Source organism: Erinaceus europaeus, chromosome 1 (genome assembly GCF_950295315.1).
Source record: "Erinaceus europaeus chromosome 1, mEriEur2.1, whole genome shotgun sequence".
In the NCBI taxonomy this organism is placed as follows: Eukaryota; Metazoa; Chordata; class Mammalia; order Eulipotyphla; family Erinaceidae; genus Erinaceus; species Erinaceus europaeus.
Genome location: NC_080162.1, coordinates 189,149,757 through 189,157,289, shown reverse-complemented (window position 1 = coordinate 189,157,289; position 7,533 = coordinate 189,149,757). Strand labels below are relative to the sequence as shown.

Here is a 7,533-nt window from a genome sequence, read left to right as displayed (position 1 = left end):
TTTTTAAAAAAACTGATCTTAAGACCAAGAACAGACTTACCAAACTGTTGATATGAAATAATCTGTTGACTGTCTCCAATAATTCTGTAGGACCATGCTCTACCTACAGTGAAAAGAAGGTCCCCCCAGAAAGTGAATTTCTATTGTCCACTATGGTAGGAAATGATTTATTCTACTCAGAAAAAAAGACTTGGAAGGAGGTATTGGCTTGAAGGCTGTGTATGGTCAGGTGACTTTAAGAGATGGAGTGAACCAAACAGACTTGAGGAATGTCTAAAGAACACAGTAGTCAACACCTCAATTCCCTTGGATATATATATGTAAGCTGCAAGGCCCTCCAAGATGCTTTCAATTCAGTCCTATAAGAAATATGATTTCAATGGGGAGCACATTCTTGGTGGAATAAGAGATAAAGTGCCCTGTTTGCTTCTGCCTGTGCCATGTATGGAAACCAGAATTTCTAGAAATTCTGGCAGGGCTAGAGGGCAGGGAGAAAATGCTGGAATAGTAGGATACAGAATTATGAGATAATAGGCAGAAGAGAAGCCAGGCAACAAACATGCCCAAAGGTACAGAATATTGACGGCTAAGCTATGGCCTGCATCTAGATTGTCAACAGAAAAATTGGAACAGGACCTGAGCTCAGCAGACACTAGCACCTAACATCAACAGCATCCCAATGGAAGAATTCTCAAAGAGCTCAGGTCCTGTTCCAATATACGTGCACCACCAACTGGCCCCTATGTGTGGATTTTTCAAACAAGGGCCAATTGGTGGTGCACATATATGTTACCATATTCAAGAACCATGTTCAAGGTCACCGTCTCCACCTGCAGGGGGAAAGCTTCACTAATGATGAATTAATGCTGCGGCTTTCTCTCTCTCTCTCTCTCTCTCTCTCTCTCTCTCTCTCTCTCTGTCTATATCCAAATAAGTAAATAAAATATTTCAAAATATCTACTCATTGAAAAAAAAGAAAAGCCTGCACACCAATATGGCAAAGGCATCTTACTCGATTCCTACTTCCAGCCACTGAATTATCTGCTTTTCCTGCACAGATACCAGCTTGAGAAGGCAAAGTGAGAGAGGAAACATTTTTTTATTTTAATTTATAAAAAGGCAACACTGACAAAAAACATAGGACATGAGGGGTACAACTCCACACAATTTCCACCACCAGAACTCCATATCCCATCTCCTCCTCTGATAGCTTTCCTATTCTTTATCCCTCTGGGAGTATGGACCCAGAATCATTATGGGGTGTAGAAAGTGGAAGGTCTGGCTTCTGTAATTGCTTCCCCGCTGAACATGGGCATTAACAGGTCGATCCATACTCCCAGCCTGTCTCTCTCTTTCCCTAGTGGGTGGGGCTCTGGGGAAGTGGGGCTCTCAGACACATTGGTGGGGTCGTCTGCCCAGGGAAGTTCGGATGGCTTTATATATTAACTCTTTTTTCAGCCACCAGGTTCCAAGAAGATTTTTAAAAGGGGACTCACTCCAAAAAGGGAGGAGATCTCTGAATTGGTTAAATATTTAGTTACAGGGTCTATAGTAAACTATAGCTACTGAATTATAATTTCTTAGAAAATTTAAATTTACTCCTCCCCTCGCCCCCTTTTTCAGAAAAGAGGGCTTAGATGCCAGGTGACCTTGACATCGGTCATAGATTACAAAGGAAATTGCATTATCTTTGCACATCTGAAGAACTCAACAATAACTGGAGATTCAAAGAAGCATTTTGCAGCTCTGTTGTGGAGTGTCTCTGTCTGATAATAAAGCTCTTTAGGGGACTGTGATATTGGACTTAAAGATCTGTAAGTCATTAAAAATTCCCTGGATGTAAATACTGTCTTTATGCAGTCGTGTCATTAATTGCTATTACTATCACGTTTTCTTCTCAACAAAGGAGTTAGGAAGTAAAGAAGGTAAGTATTAAACATTTAATGTGTCAGAAAACAGGGTGGCAGGAGGGTCTGCTGTGTTCGTTTCAAAAGAGGCAGATAGTCTGTTTGACTCTCACTGAGGTAAACAGCACACATTCCTTAAGGTCAAGCAAGTACAGAATCTCAAGCATGAATTATTAATAAGGATGTGCAAGACGTCAAAACTCACATTTCCTGGATTGACTAAGATACAGATAAATTGGAATCTGACAAAAACAAATTGTGTTTAATAACCCTTACAGACGTGATCCTTGAAGCGTTCTGCACTGCTCCGGCTGCCCCTTGTCCCACTTCTTCTGTCTTAATTTACAGTTGAAAAAGATTAGTAAGAAAAAAATGTTTGAACTTAAGTAATGAAATCAGTTACAGAATCACCTTCTTTATCACATATTTGATATGCTTCTTTACCACTTTTTTAAATATAACTTCCCAATCTTTCTACTTAGGAAAGACATATAAAGCATCATTTAGTTTCAGCTGTGAAAGCATGTTCCAGAACTAGCATTGGGTTCAGCATCACAGGCTGTATCATCCTTGCAGACTTTCTTGACAAAGTGACAGAGATAGATGGTAGAAGCCAGCTTCTCATAAAGCAGGCCAAAAAAAAAAAAAAAGTCCTCTGAAACCTCAAAAGCAGATTTCCCCAAGACTGGACATAGTTCTGGCTATCCTGGGCAGTTTTAAAGATGGAGAAATCATAGCTACAAGATTCTATATTTCTCAGAACATCTCTGCTTTATTTTTATTAGTGATTTCAGAGTGGTTTATAAGATAATTGAGATGTAGTTCTATACACTCCCACCATTAAAGATCTGTGCCCTCTCCCAGCCTTTTTCAGCAGTAGCCATGATAGTTCACCCAAGGACAGATATCATTTGAATGTACACATACATACTTTTTTTCTTTTCTCAAGCTCATGTGCTTCAATTTGCTTTCTTTTTTTTTAGTATTTATTTATTTATTTATTTATTTTTGCCTCCAGGGTTATTGCTGGGACTCAGTGCCACTCACTACAAATCCACTGCTCTTAGAGGCCATTTTTCCCTTTTGTTGCCCTTGTTTATCATTGTTGTAGTTATAATAATAATTATTATTATTATTATTGCTATCATTATTATTGGATAGGACAGAGAGAAATGGAGAGAGGAGGGGAAGACAGAGGGGGGAGAGAAAGACAGACACCTGCAGACTTGCCTCACTGCTTGTGAAGTGACCCCCCCCTGCAAGTGGGGAGCTGGGGGCTCAAACTGGGATCCTTAAGACGGTCCTTGTGCTTTGTGGCCTGCGTTTAACCCATTGCACTACCACCCGCCTCCTGCTTTTTATTTTTATTATTATGTATTTATTTATAAAATGAAAGTATTGACAAGACCATAGGATAAGAGGGTTATAATTCCCGCCACTAGGACTCTGTATTCAATCTCCTGCCTTGAAAGCTTTTCTATTCTTTATCCCTCTGGGAGTATGGACCTAGGATCACTATGGCATGCAGAAGGTGGGAGGTCTGGCTTCTGTAATCTCTTCCCCATTGATCCATACTCCCAGCCTGTCTTTCTCTTTCCCTAGTAGGGCAGGGATCTGGAGAGGTGGGGCTCCAAGACACATTGGTGGGGTCGTCTGCCCAGGGAATTCATGTTGGCGTCATGACAGCATCTGGAACCTGGTGGTTGAAAACAAGTTAAAATATAAGGCAAAAAAAAATTGTTGACTAATCATGAACCTAAAGACAAGAATACTGCAGGTGAAAAGTTGGGGTCTCTGTTTTGGAAAAAGCTAATAGGTCTATTTTAGGTATATTCTAAGGGGCCCATGACCAAAAACTATATTAGTTTTTGCCTGAGCTTGATATCTAACATGCAGGTGACCTAAGTTATTGTCTGGGGAGATAGTGTCATAGTTGGAAAAAAAGACTAGAAAGTTGGGTCAGGGAAGAGAGTAGCTCCCAAATATGGGAAATATGTATAAATATTGTAACTGTAAATTCCACAAATTTGATCTGGGGCCCTAGTCAGCACAGGAGCCTATGTAACCTCTGCATCTCTGTAGGTCTGATCTGGCATTCTGTGGTCTCAGCTAGGAACATTCCAGATTGCACTAATTTCAAGACCCATCATCTTCGGGAGATAGGTAGAGTATGCTATCCAACCTCCTTTAGGAGAATGAAACATTCCTTACCCTTGTTGATCCACATTAAGGGCAATGTCCTATAGGGGCCTACAAAAGGACTCATTATTTTGTTCTTGATGGAGATGACCAGTGACAGTGGTGAGATGGTTCCACTAGAGGTCTATGCCCACCGTGCGTGTGTGGGAATCCCAGGACTCCTTTACTCTTTGGTCTGTTTATTAAACATTTTGTCCTAATTTATATCTTTCTGCCTTTCAGCCACCAAATTCCAGATGCAACTACAATACCATTCTGTCCTGTGTGGGCAAATGACATCATCAATGTGTCCCAGAACTTCACCTTTCCAGAGCCCTATTATACTATGGAAAGGTAGAAACAGGTTAGAGGTAAGGATCGACTCAGTTATGTCTGTATCTAGTGGAGAAGCAATTACATAATCCAGAACTTCCTCCATCCGCATCCCCAAAAGAATTTTCATCCATACTTCCAGAAGGGTGAAACGTTAAAGGAAGATGATTAGAGATCTCTGAACCCCAGATGTACTGGGACCTGGAACTTTTTTGACCAGGAACTTGAGTTTTTGCCCTCATCACTGAGAGGGAAGAGAGTCTGAAGAACACTTGAGGAAATCATACTAATTCCCTTACCTGAGAGGGAAGAACACAAAAGCAAAGACACCCACCCATAAGTTGTAATAGGTGTAGATGCACCTTATTTCTAAGGTGCAGCCTTAGAAATAAATAAAAACAGGCGTCAATAAAGATGAAGTCATTCATCTTTAGTCAAATGGCACACATGTTTTTCTGGTCCATGCCTTTTCATTTTCCTCATTAGAAGTTTAAAATATCAGGAAAAAATGTTACGAGAAATAGTTAAATAGAGTTAGGGGAATAACACCTTTAACAATGGGATAAAAGTCACTAATTTGAGTCTCATAAATAAAAAAATAGAAGTCATGGCACATATCCTCAATGAAGTACTACTCAGCAGTTTAAAAAGACTATATTTTGTCCTTCAGGCTCAAAATGAATAGAACTGGCAGTGGTTACTAAAGTAAGCAAAGAAGTAAAAGACAACTATGGAGTGACTTCACTCATATGTGGAACATAGAAAATTGAAATACAGGGCTGGGTGGTAGTGCAGTGGGTTAAGCACACATGACTCAAAGTGCAAGGACCAGCATAAGGATTCCAGCTGGAGACCTGGGCTCCCCATCTGCATCAATATCTACAACAATAAAACTACAAAGGCAACAAAAGGGAATAAATCAATAAATATTAAAAAATGAAAAATCAATGTTAAGTATGTTAAAAATAAAGCAGGTGTAAGGTGTAAAAATAAATACATAAATAAACCCAATAAGAAAAAGGATCTTAGGGTGGAATAGAAACTAGGATGTCTATTTTAAGTATGTTCCTAGGAGCCCAGGATTTTAGTAATCTTTGCTTAAGTTTAATAGCTAACATGAAAGTGGACTAGAAATATTGAATATTATCTGGGATTGTCAGAATGGAAAATGGAACTTGAGAACTGGGTTAGGACAGTCAGTGGCCTCCATATCTGAAAAAACATATAAATGCAATTAACTGTTTACCACATCTGTGGTGACTCAATATACCAGCACAGTGGTCTGCGCTGGCGCATGGCGGACTGTGGGAGGATCCAGTCTGTGCTGGTGTACACAGCATTGTGGGTGGACTGGATAGATTTAAAAGGACAGCCAGGCAGAACTCACACTCTCTTTTGCCTGTTGCTGCTTCTCCTGGTCAGAAGCATCTCGGGGCAGAGGCATGCCAGATATCCACCATGGCTACGTCTCCTGGGAACTGAACACGTGTGACTGCTAGCCAGTAAAGTTTTAGACCCTTCTACAGCCCTGAGCAACCCTTACCAGAGCTGATAATTGTTTATCTTATGGGACTAAACTTTTGATAACTATATTCAGACTTTACAGACTTAGCATGCTCTTAACCCTTGATGATAAGTGCTTATTTGCCTTTTATTTGTTTCACCCTAATAAACCTTGTATTGTTTAAACCAATTCCCACCTCCCGCTGTGAATCCTTTCACACACCACAAGCAGTCCCCAACTCCCAAACCCTTATTTAAGTTAATTTACTACACACAGCAATGTGACTCGGAGTCCATATATATTAATTATTAATACAGGAACCTGCATTACCTTCTGGTCCCTATAGTCTGATCTCATAGTCCATGGTCACAGCTGGAAACATTTTAGGCTGTACTCATTACAGGACCAGTTTTCCGTAAGAGGCAGAGTAGGGTGGCCTAGCCTTCCTTTGGAAAGTGGGAGAGTACTTACCATAGCTCATTGGTAATGTCATAGAGATGCCTGCAAAAGCATTAATGAAGACATTCTCAATGGAAGTGACCAGTGATGGCAAAGAGAGGGATCCCTTAGAGATCTAGGCTCATAGTATCTATGAAAATAAATCCAAGGATTGTCTGACTTGGACCCCAATGGTGAGATGGTCTAGCCTGGGCAAAAATGGCTATTATCAGGGCCGGGCAGTAGCACAGCCGGTTAAGCGCTCGTGGCGCAAAGCACAAGGACCAATATAAGGATCCCGGTTGGAGCCCTTGGCTCCCCACCTGCAGGGGAGTCGCTTCAAAGGCAGTGAAGCAGGTCTGCAGGTGTCTGTCTTTCTCTCCCCCTCTCTGTCTTCCCCTCTTCTCTACATTTCTCTCTGTCCTATCCAACAATGAAGACAGACAATAATAATAACTACAACAATAAAACAAAAAGGGCAATAAAAAAGAATAAATAAATATTTTTTAAATGGCTATTATTATGTAAACCAGTTTCTTACCCCTTTCCTGTTCAAAATATTCCTTTATCATTATTCCTCCAGGGATCTTCTAACTCTTTCATTAGTAATTGTAAATGTCATCACTTTTCCTTTCTTAGACTATCAAGATAAATTCTCCCCTCAAGAATGGTTATGCCCAGGATGGTTCAAATGTACATGTCTCACAACTAAAGAGAAAAAAAAAATGAGTAAGTAAATCCCTATTAATAGTTTATAAGAAAGCTGTTAACATGTGGATACATCTTCTCATCTCCCCCTGATGAGTATCTGGAAGACACTCTCTCCCCCACAGCAGGACCTATTCCACCATCATGCAACAGACCCCAATGCCTTTCCATCCCATCCTTTCCCCTCTTTCTCCAGAGCCCTTTACTTTGTTACAATACACTACACCCAGTCGAAATTTCACATTATGTTTTCCATTACTGTTCTTGCTTCTAAAGTTCCACCTATGAATGAGATAATCTGATTTTTATTCACCCTTCTCCTTCTGGTTTATCTTATTCAACATGATACCTTCAAGTTCCATCCAAGATATGGATATGACTTCATCATTTTTAATAGCTTCTCAGCCACTCATCTGCTTTGTAATATTTGAGTTGTTTCCAAGTTTGGGCTATTAAAAAATTGTG

At 40.2% G+C, this 7,533-nt stretch overlaps 1 long non-coding RNA gene across 1 annotated transcript; it reads right to left on the bottom strand.

Moving 5' to 3' along the window:
• Window positions 1-3,419: 3,419 nt before the first annotated feature.
• Window positions 3,420-7,202, bottom strand: LOC132542063 (uncharacterized). The gene is made up of 3 exons (XR_009553209.1): window positions 6,902-7,202; window positions 6,253-6,423; window positions 3,420-3,603 (listed from the first exon to the last, which is right to left on the bottom strand). It is a non-coding gene; the product is annotated as an uncharacterized LOC132542063 (long non-coding RNA).
• Window positions 7,203-7,533: the final 331 nt, after the last annotated feature.